General features: G+C 35.5%; 2 non-coding genes across 2 annotated transcripts; both read left to right on the top strand.

Annotated features, from left to right (window-relative positions):
- Positions 1–9,843: 9,843 nt before the first annotated feature.
- Positions 9,844–9,916, top strand: TRNAR-ACG (transfer RNA arginine (anticodon ACG)). Its single transcript has one exon. It is a non-coding gene; the product is annotated as a tRNA-Arg (tRNA).
- Positions 9,917–13,771: 3,855 nt separating this feature from the next.
- Positions 13,772–13,844, top strand: TRNAR-ACG (transfer RNA arginine (anticodon ACG)). Its single transcript has one exon. It is a non-coding gene; the product is annotated as a tRNA-Arg (tRNA).
- The last annotated feature ends 855 nt before the right edge of the window (positions 13,845–14,699 follow it).

Raw genomic sequence — 14,699 nt, 5'->3', positions numbered from 1 at the left:
CATAAAATGTGGTGGGTGAAACAAACCAAGATTAAAAAAAAAGACAGTCCATATGATTATAGAGAACAATGGAAGCCATTTCGTCTAGCATGGAAAAGCACCTTGATACCACAGAAATGTGATTTTGCAGACGAATGGTACTTGTTCCGTGGGCAGACCATATAACCAATGAGGAAGTACAAAGAAGATCAGAGACAGAGGAAATTGATTATAACCACCAGAGAAAGACAACTGAGTTTCCTGGGACATATAATGAGAAAGGAAGAAATTGAAAATATGATTATTACTGTAAAATTAGAAAGTGAAGTGGCTGAGGAAGATCAGGGTTAAATTGCATCAGAAACACAAGGATATCAATGGATGCCAGTATTAAACTACATCAGTGACACAAGGAAATGGATGGATGTCAGTGTTAAACTACACCAGTAACACAAGAAAATTGATGGATGCAATCGATAAACTACATCAGTAACACGAGGATATTAATGGATGTCAGTGTTAAACTATCTCAATAAGACAAGGAAATGGATGGATCTCAGTGTTAAACTACATCAGTAACAAAAGGAAATGGATGTCAGTAATAAACTACATCAGTAACATGAGGAAATGGATGGATGTCAGTGTTAAACTACACCAGTAACACAAGAAAATTGATGGATGCAATCGATAAACTACATCAGTAACACGAGGATATTAATGGATGTCAATGTTAAACTATACCAGTAACACAAAGAAATTAGGTCATCTTTGCAAGCAAGCTAATCAAACCTATATAGAATTCGCCCACGAAAACTATGTTTATTTTGATCGATGGTATAACTCTAAGCATATTGGTAACAGTTTTGACAAACTCAGACAGTTATATCTAATTGACACAACCTAACATCGAACTGTACCGCCCCCTACAATCCTGTACCCGTTTATACTCTCATCCCTAAGACATATGTCCAGCAATGGTCACTTGCAAATTCTCTCTTTCTTAACCTGAAGATGACCTAGGAAGGTCGAAACGTTGTTCTCTCCTTCTCAGTATATGTTTTAATACCCATACCAGCAGTTCTGAGATGCATTTTTATTTCAAGTGGATTTCTCGTCATCAAGATCTATAGATAGATTTTAGTGTATCACTTGGTTTCTATGTCAGATAAAGCTATAGATGTATGTTTGTCTATCACTTATTTTCCGAGGTCGGACAGACCTATAGTTGAAAGTTTGTGTATCAATTCTTTCTCTACATCAGAAAGATCTATGTTTGCTTGTCACTTGTATTTCTATGCCACCGTAAATTACACTTGCATATTTGTTTATCAGATGAAATTTTGTGTATCTCTTATTTTATTTACGTCAGACAGATCCACCCTTGGATGTTGGTGTATCACTTGTTTCATATATCAGACAAACCTATAGTTGTATGCTTGTGAATGACTTATTTTCCTGTGTTTGATAAATCTGTTTTTACATGTATGTCCATCACATAATTTTCTAATTGAGACATATCCATACTCAGATATTTGTGTATTACTTCTTTTCTATGCCAGACAGACTCATACTTGGACGTGTGTGTAACACTTGGCTTTGCATGTCAGACAGACCTATAGCTGGATATTTGAGTTTCACTTGTTTATCTACTTTGAAGAGACCTATTCATGTATGTTCGTGTGTCACTTCTTTTTTATGTCATACAGATCTATACTTAACTATCAGACAGACCTAAGGTTGGATGTTTGTGCATCACTTACTTTTCTATGTCTTAAGGACCTATAGTTCAATGTGTATGTATCACTTTTTTTCTATATCAGACAAACCTATAGTTTTATGTTTGTGTTTTATTTGTTTTTCTATGTCATGGAGAGCTATAGTTGTTTGTCTGTATATCATTATTTTTTTATATTAGACAGTCCTCCTGTTATATGTGAATGTGTCACTATTTTTTTTTCTATGCAAACAGACCCATACTAGATGGTTTTGTATGAATTCTCTTTTTATGTCAGACAGCTGTATAGTTGGATATTTGTGTACCAGTTATTTCTATGTGTAAGACAGATTCATACTTGAATGTTTGTGTATCACTTGTTGTTCTATATCTGACGGACATAGAAGCTTTTGTATCGCTTGTTTTTTATATCAGACATATCCACATTCAATTTTAAAAGACAACAATAATAATATAATTATAATACGTTCCTCACGTCAGACAATCACGTAGGTTCATCCAATTTTGATTTAAATGATGAAAATACCATGACCATGGCGCATTCGCAAGATGGAACTTTTGTCTACAGGGCCAAACTGGGAATCTTAATATTATAACAAGAATAGTATTATATTATATCTACTTGGTATTTTTTATTGGGAATGGTTTTCGCTCGATTGTAAGTGCAGAGCTCAGAAGAAAGTAAAACTTAATTATTCAATTTTAGCAATAATCGATATATTTTTATATCACTTTACTGTTTCGGGAGGAAACGTAATAGAACACTTTTGTACTCCGAGAAGAAATAAGTAGAAAATAATATTATTTATTACCGAAGGCTATTAGATAAATAATTATAATAGATATTAAAAAACCATATATATATACACACAACCAAAAGTCATATGAAAGACGTGAGGAAACTCTGAAAATTATAAAGTTTCACGACATATCACAAATATATACACAACAACATGTACAGCAGCTGCTACTTCCGTTTCATGTGCAGAAGACGATTAAATTGTATGTCAAGTGTATTAAAATCTGTGGTTGTTTTTATCGGTTGAATATTTTCATGAAAAGAAAAAAGATAAAATGTCGAATATTTATTTTAAAATGTTATTTACGCTACGTAGTTAGCTTTTGTCACACATACCTCAGTATGATTTATTTACACTACGTACTCACACATACCCCAGTATGATTTATTCTGCCTTTTATGATTAATTTCGGATATCGTTTATAATATGTGTTCAGAAAATACGAGTATATATTTCAAAAAGTAACAATATGGATTGTAAACAAAGTGTTATCAGAACTTAAGTCTCCTGTTTCTCTAAAAGTCACTGTTGATTATATTTTGCGTCAGTCATACATGCGTTCATATCTGTTCCAATGTTTAAAAATAAGGCACCAAATGCATTTAGTAACAAGCTTCTGAATGCAACTTCTATACAATTCTCGGGGTTTGGAGGAGAAGAATGTAAAGAGGGTAGTTTTGACATCTTCATGTGTTCCAATCTATTTTCCATTGAGATAGTTCTGCAAGCTTCGGAATAAATGATAATCTGATAGAGCAAGGTCTGAAGAATAAGGAGAATGTGGAAGTTTTTTCCAGTCTATCTCTCAATCTTGGCAGATGTAATACTTGCTGGATGGGGCCGTGCATTATCCTGATGTAACACAACATCCTTACGAGTGATAACAGGCCTTTTTTCTTTCAGTGCAACATTCAAGCGCTCTAACTGTTGACAACAGAAATCTGATGAAATCGTTACATTAAGTAGCAACAGCTCAAAGTGGATCACAGATAAACAATATCCCACCAAACGCTTAACAAGACTTTCCTAAGGTGGTGGTTTAGTTTGGGCTGTGTTTTAGCTAGTTTACCTGCGGCGCTTAACATTTTTTATAAAATATCCATTTTTATCTCCAGTCACTAACCTGTCCAAGAATGGTGAGTCACGTTCACGAGAGTGCAGAGAAGTGCAAATGTCCACTTTTGCTCTAAGGCTGGGTTTTGTCAAGTCATGGGAGACTCATTTTCCAAACGGTTGGAGATGACGGTGAACTGTTGAATGGGTTGAATTAAGCTTCCATGCTAGTCCTTAAACTGTCACAGCACAATCTTCATCAAGTGCAGCCAGCAGCAAGTCATCATTAAACTCAACAGGACGACCTGCATGTGACACATCAGTTAAGCTGCAGTCACCTGAAGTGAACTTATGAAATTACCTTGGACGTTTACTTTCATTGAAAGACTACGTATCATAAACACCTTGAATGCTTCATGTAGTTTCTGCTGTACTATTGCCTCTTCTAAACTCATAAAGTATTATATGCCTTATGTGCTCCTCGTACACATCCATCTTCATAATGGTTAATTTGGTTAATGATCTGAAAAAGTGGAGTTGGATTAGTTTCTTTCTGTTTGATTTGTTTTGAATTTCGCGCAATGCTATACAGGGGTTGTCTGCGCTAGCTATCCCTAATTTAACAGTATAAGACTAGAGGGAAGGAAGCTAGTTATCACTACCCACCGCCAACTCTTGGGCTACTCTTTTGCCAATGAACGGTGGGATTGACCGTAACATTATAACGCTCCCATAGCTGAAAGAACGAGCATTCGAACCCACGACCCTCGAATTACGAGTCGAGTGCCTTAACCACCTGGCCATGCCGGGCCCATACATGATGTAAATGAGCCTAAGTATGACTCATCTCTAAATATGTACTATAAGTCAAGTAAATATGTCACCTATTGCTATAAGTATCTAATTCATCATATTGTAGTTTTATCATATAGAGTATTAAAAGGGTATTTACGTAAATACGCATAAAATAATCCAACAACATGAAGAACATTGGAGTATGTGGACTATTTGTATAACGAGTGTGTCCTAGTATAAATAATAAACGTTCCAACAAGTACATGGCCCTGATCTCTAGAGATTTTGATTTCACATTAGTGAACATTTATGAAACTTTTCCCCTCTTTTATGTTGTGTTTAACATTTGATTGTGGCCTCAAACATAAAATATTAATGACACAATAAATGCGGGAGGAAGATGTCAGGGTTGTACCTGACCCTCCTAGGTTCACTCAAAGGACCTAAATAGCGATAAATAGAAAGAGCGAATATATTTATGTTATGCACAGAGCAAATTCACATAGCACTGCACAAAGTAGCATTAGAAGGACGTATGGAACATGATTAGAAGTGTGATCTAATAATACTGGTAAATCATCTGTTCCAAAGAAATAATGTTAATGAAAGAGGAACAGGAAGAATAAATAAAGCTGATCAGTGTGTGTGTGTGGGGTAACAGAGAGAAAGGTCATAGGATGTCAGAAGTGAAGTTAATAAATAAAGCTGACAAGTGGGGGTAACAGAGAGAAAGGTCATAGGATGTCAGAAGTGAAATTAATAAATAAAGCTGAGAATTGGGGGGTAACAGAGAGAAAGGTCATAGGATGTCAGAAGTGAAGTTAATAAATAAAGCTGACAAGTGGGGGTAACAGAGAGAAAGGTCATAGGATGTCAGAAGTGAAATTAATAAATAAAGCTGATAATTGGGGGGTAACAGAGAGAAAGGTCATAGGATGTCAGAAGTGAAGTTAATAAATAAAGCTGATGAGTGGGGGCAAGAGAGAGAAAGGTCATAGGATGTCAGAAGTGAAGTTATACAAAAGAAACTTTCTCGTACAAACCAAGTGAAGTAATTGTACCTGAAGTATAAGTAACACATCATTCTTCGCGTTCACATAAACAACAGTCTGTTAGTTTATATCTTAGAGCTCCAGGATGGAGAGCAGTGACATGTTTGTCATATGAAAACTGTACTGAAACTAATAAATTGAGATTAAGATTTAATATGTGTCATCTGTGGTCACGAAATCTGTCTCACCATTGTAGAGCAAGTTACAAAGGCTACAAAGAATGTTGTATATAACAGATTCTGATAAACACATTTCTAAAGTAAAATCTAGAAGGTGTTAACTGTATCTAAAGCAATAACAGATTCTTCAGTTAAAATATCCTTAGTGTCAGTATCAGTTTGAAGAATGTGAAAGTTCCTCCGCTAATTTTGGTGGTTTGAGTTAAAGTGAGTTTATTACGTCCTTTCTCTTGTGACAACGTCTCAAGAAGTTTATGACTAGCTTTAAAGAAAGCTTTTCGTAAGATTCGATTAAAAAGAAGGCAATCATTCCATCATATAAAATCATCATCATTACTGCAAATGCGACGTAAACTCAAAAACTGTAAGTAAGGAATGAACATTAAATGTGGTGGGTGAAACAAACCAAGATTTAAAAAAAAATCAGTCCATATGATTATAGTGAACGATGGAAGCCATTTCGTCTAACATGGAAAGACATCTTGATACCACAGAAATGTGATTTTGCAGAAGAATGGTACCTGTTTCGTGGGCAGACCATATTACCAATGAGGAAGTACTAAGAAGATCAGAGACAGAGGAAGTTGATGATAACCACCAGAGAAAGACAACTGAGTTTCCTGGGACATAGAATGAGAAAGGACGAAATTGAAAATATGATTATTACTGTGAAATTAGAGAGTAAAGTGGTCGAGGGAGATCGGGGATAAACTGCATCAGTAACACAAGGATATGAATGGATGCCAGTGTTAAACTACATCAGTAACACGAGGATATAGATGGATGTCAGTGTTAAACTATATCAGTAACACCAAGAAATGGATGGATGACAGTGTTGAACTATATCAGTAACACAAGTAATTGGATGGATGTCAATGTTAAACTACATCAGTAACACGAGGATATAGATGGATGTCAGTGTTAAACTACTTCAATAACACGAGGATATTAATGGATGTCAGTGTTAAACTACCTCAGTAACACGAGGATATTAATGGATGTAAGTGTTAAACTACCTCAATAACACAAGGAAATGAATGGATGTCAGTGTTAAACTATATCAGTAACACAAAGAAATGGATGGATGCCATTGTTAAGTTGCATCTGTAACACAGGAAAATGGATGTCCTAAAAGAAACGTGAACATATGAAGAAATATAATCGTCAACATTTGCACTGGACGTAATACCTAGAGACACAGACTGAACAGTTTGTTATTTTCAATAACGATCTGCCGCCAGCTGCAAGATAAAAAAGGGTTGAACAGGCTGAAACATAATTAATAATAATAAAGCTGCCAAATTGTGTCCTGTCACGAATAAAGTTTCCGGGAATGATGTCAATATACCTTCTGTAAAAATAGGGAACATTTCTTAAAAACAAAAATCCAAATTATTAAACAAGCAGTTTGTATACGAATATTCCATTCTGGTTTCCATAGCAACATAGAGTAATTTTCATTAAACTTAAATATATTTAGATTTAGTACAAATTGTAAAATTTTATCAGAGGAAGGTACGAGAATAACTCGTCCATCAAGATGGAACTTGAGAGGTTTTAAGACTTCAATGTAAAGATTGAATATGTAAAGAGATATTACATTACCCGTGAAGATTATGAAGAATTTATAGGAACCTTAATTTATGTACGATAAGATAAAGAATGTTATCAATAAAAGTAGAAATCAGTTTTGTGGAACACTTGTACACAAACATGATGGGCCTTCCTGAAATCTCAGTTTTATGGATCTTGGGTAGTACAAAAAAGATCGACATTCTAGGATCAAGTTCCTTCAGCTCAAGTTATCGTAAAGAAGTAATGAATATCGGCTACTCTGTTCCATCAACATCAGACAACTTAGAATAATTATTCACACTTGAACTAATTTGTGCACTTAATAAAACTCATGGAACCCATTTGTGTTGGTTGTCGTTTGGTATAACGTTACACACAATATTACTTGTACTCTGCCCACCATGGGGATCAAAACCTTTAACTTTCTGATGACCCACTTTGAGGTGGACAAAAAGCAGATAAAATAAGTCGAGTCTTGTGTAAAAATTAAAAGGTAAACGTGAAAAGTTTATTAGGTGTTTAATGATAATGATATATCTCAGAAAGTTAAAATATACGCAAGTGTGGCAAACGCCAAACAATAGTACCGTAAAATTCAGTATTCATGACAAGATCTTAAATTAACGAGAGGTAAAACCAATGATTGTTAATACATTAACTCCATTCACTATAACCCTAAATAATTACCAAAATAACTAAAGTGTGGATGTAGATTTTGAAAGGTCACAATATTCTGTAAACTTTATACAACTTTAATCAGCAACACCAATACTGTTCAATTTTTCAGCAAAATAAATGATTTTTTAAAAAATGTAACAGAAGAAGTCTTGTTTGTTAAAAATCACAGACTTTACGAGCTCTTTCTAAGAAGTATTGTAAAGGTAAGCAAATTATAATATAACTAATTGTTTTGTTTTTGAATTTCGCACAAAGCTACACGAGAGCGATCTGCGCTAGCTGTCCCCAATTTAGCAGTGTAGGACAAGGCAGCCAATCTTCACCACCCACTGCCAACTCTTGGGCTACTCTTTTACCAACTAACAGTTGGATTGATCGCAACTTTATAACGCTCCCACGGCTGAAAAGGCGAACATGTTTGGTGCGACGAGTATTCGATCCCACGACCCTCAAATTACGAGTCGCACGCCTTAACCCACTTGGCCATGCCGGGCAAACATAACTAATATGCTGTAAGTAGTGCACACTGTAATATAACTTGTCTACAATATTCGTATTTGGAAATGGAACATTCATAACTGCAAATCTGAACGTGTCCATGTTATTAAAAATGTTAACTTGAATATTTGTTTTATGATCCTGATACCTAGTTTGGTTTGGTTTGTTTTGAATTTCGTGCAAAGCTACATGAGGGCTATCTGCGCTAGCCGTTCTTAATTTAATAGTGTAAGACAAGAGGGAATACAGTTAGTCATCTCCACCGACCGCCATCTTTTGGGCTACTCTTTTACCAACGAATAGTGGGTTTGACCGTCACATTATAATGCCCCCACGGCTGAAAGGGGGAGCAAATCTGATTCCAAGGTAAGCTTTGCAGTAACCAACAGGCGCTCACATCCCATTAGTAATTGTGGTTGTTTAAAAATGAAATAAAAGTATTGTTTTTACCTTCAATTTACGTGTATTATTCTTTCAGACGGCTACAACGTTTTTAGAACTTAAATAGTTACTAAGTTTTAAGTTGTTTGGACCTAACTATTTAATAAACGGAATTGTTAGGGTTTGTTTTTTTTCGCCTAAAGTGAGAGAAATTACTGAGACACTGAGGGCGCTGTAAACAGAAACAGTTTGGGATACGCTGGTAAATGGAATGGGGCCTGAGTTAAGTGTAGTTAAATTAACATTTTTAATCAGAACCTAACAACAAAAAGAGTGATTATCATTTCATCTGTTGTGTTGATTATTCTATTGAGAAACGATAATGGATAATAATTAGGAAAAATAACAGATGCTAATTAAGAACAACAATAATAAATAGGAGCAACGGTGGACACACGAGTGTGTGTGTGTGTTTTTCGAACATCAAAGCCACAAAGGGCTATCTGCTCAGTCTACCGAGGGTAATCGAACCTCTGATTTTAGCGTTGTAAAGCCGAAGACATATCGCTGTACTAGCGGGGGCCCAATAATAACGAAGAGCTATAGATAATAATTAGAAACACCAGCGAGTAATAATTAAAACCAACAATGGATAATAAACAGAACCGTTAATGGAAAATAATTAGAAACAACAAATGATAATAATTAGGAACAACCAGGGATAATAATTAGGAACAACAACGGATTTCTTGTTTTACCGGGGGTAAGGTCCGCTGTTTACAGGAGATTTAACAAGGAAACTTCTAGAGTGGCATTTATTTGAATGACATTCTAGTTGTGTGCCAATTAATGTGACTGGATAAACTTAATAAAATTGAAACAATTTCTTATTATCAACAAACAAAAAAGTAACGTGCATTCTTGTGTAAACAAAAATACATTTCTACTGGGTTGTTATTAGGTCTGTAACCTCCTTTATTTCAATATAGATCTTTGCAGAACTAATACATGACTAGCTTAAAGTATAATCTTTAATTGAAGAACTCGAAGTATAAATGAACCAAGAAAATCATATTTGAATTCAACAGATAAATTTAGTTTCTGTGGCTAAACGGATAGGGCTAGTGGCGCAATGGATAACGCGTCTGACTACGGATCAGAAGATTCCAGGTTCGAATCCTGGCTGGCTCGATTAAGCGTTACAATTTTGGGTCCGGCATGACCAAGCGTGTTGAGGCGTGCGACTAGTGATCTGAGGTTCGCGGGTTCGCATCCCGGTCGCGCCAAACATACTCGCCGTTTCAGACGTGGGAGCGTTATAATGTGACGGTCAATCCCACTATTTGTGCTATAAGAGTAGCTCAATAGCTGACGGTGGGTGGTGATGACTAGTTGCCTTCCGTCTGGTCTTACACTGCTAAATTAGGGAAGGCTAGCGCATATAGTACTCGTGTCGCTTTGCGCGAAATCCGAAACACAAACAAACTGTATATTGAAAAAACAAACAAACTAGTATACTAAGACAGGTTGCTTTGTAAAGGACAGTTTTATATTCTTGAATACGGTAATATCAATGCATGTGAGCAGCGTAACTGCAATTTCCGTAACTTTAGCCAGGCACTACTGACTGGCGAATATACTAAAAGTAACATATATAAATGTATAATGCTATAAAATTTAAGATATTTAGATTATACATTTTTGTTTTCATGTCATCACATGTAGGTTTCCTAGGAAAAACAACATAATTTATATTTATTTCCTAATTTTTTACGCAGGTTACGAAGTCTGTCAAATTGAACCAACAGACCAAACAGGAACCAACAGGAAATGGATGGATGTCAGTGTTAAACTATATCAGTAACACAAAGAAATGGATGGATGCCATTGTTAAGCTACATCTGTAACACAGTTAAATGGATGACCTACAAGAAACATGAACATATGAAGAAGTATAATCGTCAACATTTGCACTGGACATAATACCTAGAGACACAGACTGAACAGTATGTTATTTTCAATAACGATCTGCCGCCAGCTGAAAGTTAAAGAAGGGTTGAACAGGCTGAAACATAATTAATAATAATAAAGCTGCCAAATTGAGTCCTGTAACGAATAAAGTTTCCGGGAATGATGTCAATATTCCTTCTGTACAAATAGGAAACATTTCTTAAAAACAAAAATCCAAATTATTAAACAAGCAGTTTGTATACGAATATTCCATTCTGGTTCCCATAGCAACATAGAGTAATTATCATTAAACTTAAATATATTTAGATTTAGTACAAGTTGTAAAATTTTATTAGAGGAAGGTACGAGAATAACTCGTCCATCAAGATGGAACTTGAGAGGTTTTAAGACTTCAATGTAAAGATTGAATATGTAAAGAGATATTACATTACCCGTGAAGATTATGAAGAATTTATAGGAACCTTAATTTATGTACGATAAGATAAAGAATGTTATCAATAAAATTAGAAATCAGTTTTGTGGAACACTTGTACACAAACATGATGGGCCTTCCTGAAATCTCAGGTTTATGGATCTTGGGTAGTACAAAAAATATCGACATTCCAGGATCAAGTTCCTTCAGCTCAAGTTATCGTAAAGAAGTAATGAATATCGGCTACTCTGTTCCATCAACATTAGACAACTTAGAATAATTATTCACACTTGAACTAATTTGTGCACTTAATAAAACTCATGGAACCCATTTGTATTGGTTGTCGTTTGGTATAACGTTACACACAATATTACTTGTACTCTGCCCACCATGGGGATCAAAACCTTTAACTTTCTGATGACCCACTTTGAGGTGGACAAAAAGCAGATAAAATAAGTCGAGTCTTGTGTAAAAATTAAAAGGTAAACGTGAAAAGTTCATAAGGTGTTTAATGACAATGATATATCTCAGAAAGTTAAAATATACGCAAGTGTGGCAAACGCCAAACAATAGTACCGTAAAATTCAGTATTCATGACAAGATCTTAAATTAACGAGAGGTAAAACCAATGATTGTTAATACATTAACTCCATTCACTATAACCCTAAATAATTACCAAAATAACTAAAGTGTGGATGTAGATTTTGAAAGGTCACAATATTCTGTAAACTTTATACAACTTTAATCAGCAACACCAATACTGTTCAATTTTTCAGCAAAATAAATGATTTTTTAAAAAATGTAACAGAAGAAGTCTTGTTTGTTAAAAATCACAGACTTTACGAGCTCTTTCTAAGAAGTATTGTAAAGGTAAGCAAATTCTAATATAACTAATTGTTTTGTTTTTGAATTTCGCACAAAGCTACACGAGAGCGATCTGCGCTAGCTGTCCCCAATTTAGCAGTGTAGGACAAGGCAGCCAATCTTCACCACCCACTGCCAACTCTTGGGCTACTCTTTTACCAACTAATAGTTGGATTGATCGCAACTTTATAACGCCCCCACGGCTGAAAAGGCGAACATGTTTGGTGCGACGAGTATTCGATCCCACGACCCTCAAATTACGAGTCGCACGCCTTAACCCACTTGGCCATGCCGGGCAAACATAACTAATATGCTGTAAGTAGTGCACACTGTAATATAACTTATCTACAATATTCGTATTTGGAAATGGAACATTCATAACTGCAAATCTGAACGTGTCCATGTTATTAAAAATGTTAACTTGAATATTTGTTTTATGATCCTGATACCTAGTTTGGTTTGGTTTGTTTTGAATTTCGTGCAAAGCTACATGAGGGCTATCTGCGCTAGCCGTTCTTAATTTAGTAGTGTAAGACAAGAGGGAATACAGTTAGTCATCTCCACCGACCGCCATATTTTGGGCTACTCTTTTACCAACGAATAGTGGGTTTGACCGTCACATTATAATGCCCTCACGGCTGAAAGGGGGAGCAAATCTGATTCCAAGGTAAGCTTTGCAGTAACCAACAGGCGCTCACATCCCATTAGTAATTGTGGTTGTTTAAACATGAAATAAAAGTATTGTTTTTACCTTCAATTTACGTGTATTATTCTTTCAGACGGCTACAACGTTTTTAGAACTTAAATAGTTACTAAGTTTTAAGTTGTTTGGACCTAACTATTTAATAAACGGAATTGTTAGGGTTTGTTTTTTTTCGCCTAAAGTGAGAGAAATTACTGAGACACTGAGGGCGCTGTAAACAGAAACAGTTTGGGATACGCTGGTAAATGGAATGGGGCCTGAGTTAAGTGTAGTTAAATTAACATTTTTAATCAGAACCTAACAACAAAAAGAGTGATTATCATTTCATCTGTTGTGTTGATTATTCTATTGAGAAACGATAATGGATAATAATTAGGAAAAATAACAGATGCTAATTAAGAACAACAATAATAAATAGGAGCAACGGTGGACACACGAGTGTGTGTGTGTGTTTTTCGAACATCAAAGCCACAAAGGGCTATCTGCTCAGTCTACCGAGGGTAATCGAACCTCTGATTTTAGCGTTGTAAAGCCGAAGACATATCGCTGTACTAGCGGGGGCCCAATAATAACGAAGAGCTATAGATAATAAATAGAAACAGCAGCGAGTAATAATTAAAACCAACAATGGATAATAAACAGAACCGTTAATGGAAAATAATTAGAAACAACAAATGATAATAATTAGGAACAACCAGGGATAATAATTAGGAACAACAACGGATTTCTTGTTTTACCGGGGGTAAGGTCCGCTGTTTACAGGAGATTTAACAAGGAAACTTCTAGAGTGGCATTTATTTGAGTGACATTCTAGTTGTGTGCCAATTAATGTGACTGGATAAACTTAATAAAATTGAAACAATTTCTTATTATCAACAAACAAAAAAGTAACGTGAATTCTTGTGTAAACAAAAATACATTTCTACTGGGTTGTTATTAGGTCTGTAACCTCCTTTATTTCAATATAGATCTTTGCAGAACTAATACATGACTAGCTTAAAGTATAATCTTTAATTGAAGAACTCGAAGTATAAATGAACCAAGAAATCATATTTGAATTCAACAGATAAATTTAGTTTCTGTGGCTAAACGGATAGGGCTAGTGGCGCAATGGATAACGCGTCTGACTACGGATCAGAAGATTCCAGGTTCGAATCCTGGCTGGCTCGATTAAGCGTTACAATTTTGGGTCCGGCATGACCAAGCGTGTTAAGGCGTGCGACTAGTGATCTGAAGTTCGCGAGTTCGCATCCCGGTCGCGCCAAACATACTCGCCGTTTCAGACGTGGGAGCGTTATAATGTGACGGTCAATCCCACTATTTGTGCTATAAGAGTAGCTCAATAGCTGACGGTGGGTGGTGATGACTAGTTGCCTTCCGTCTGGTCTTACACTGCTAAATTAGGGAAGGCTAGCGCATATAGTACACGTGTCGCTTTGCGCGAAATCCGAAACACAAACAAACTGTATATTGAAAAAAAAAACAACTAATATACTAAGACAGGTTGCTTTGTAAAGGACAGTTTTATATTCTTGAATACGGTAACATCAATGCACGTGAGCAGCGTAACTGCAATTTCCGTAACTTTAGCCAGGCACTACTGACTGGCGAATATACTAAAAGTAACATATATAAATGTATAATGCTATAAAATTTAAGATATTTAGATTATACATTTTTGTTTTCATGTCATCACATGTAGGTTTCCTAGGAAAATCAACATAATTTATATTTATTTCCTAATTTTTTATGCAGGTTACGAAGTCTGTCAAATTGAACCAACAGACCAAACAGGAACCAACAGGAAATGGATGGATGTCAGTGTTAAACTATATCAGTAACACAAAGAAATGGATGGATGCCATTGTTAAGCTACATCTGTAACACAGTTAAATGGATGACCTACAAGAAACATGAACATATGAAGAAGTATAATCGTCAACATTTGCACTGGACATAATATCTAGAGACACAGACTGAACAGTTTGTTATTTTCAATAACGATCTGCCGCCAGCTGAAAGTT

The sequence above is a fragment of the Tachypleus tridentatus genome, chromosome 1 (assembly GCF_004210375.1).
Source record: "Tachypleus tridentatus isolate NWPU-2018 chromosome 1, ASM421037v1, whole genome shotgun sequence".
Taxonomy (NCBI): Eukaryota; Metazoa; Arthropoda; class Merostomata; order Xiphosura; family Limulidae; genus Tachypleus; species Tachypleus tridentatus.
Note: the sequence above shows the minus strand (reverse complement) of the source record. Positions and strands in the feature narration are given on the sequence as shown.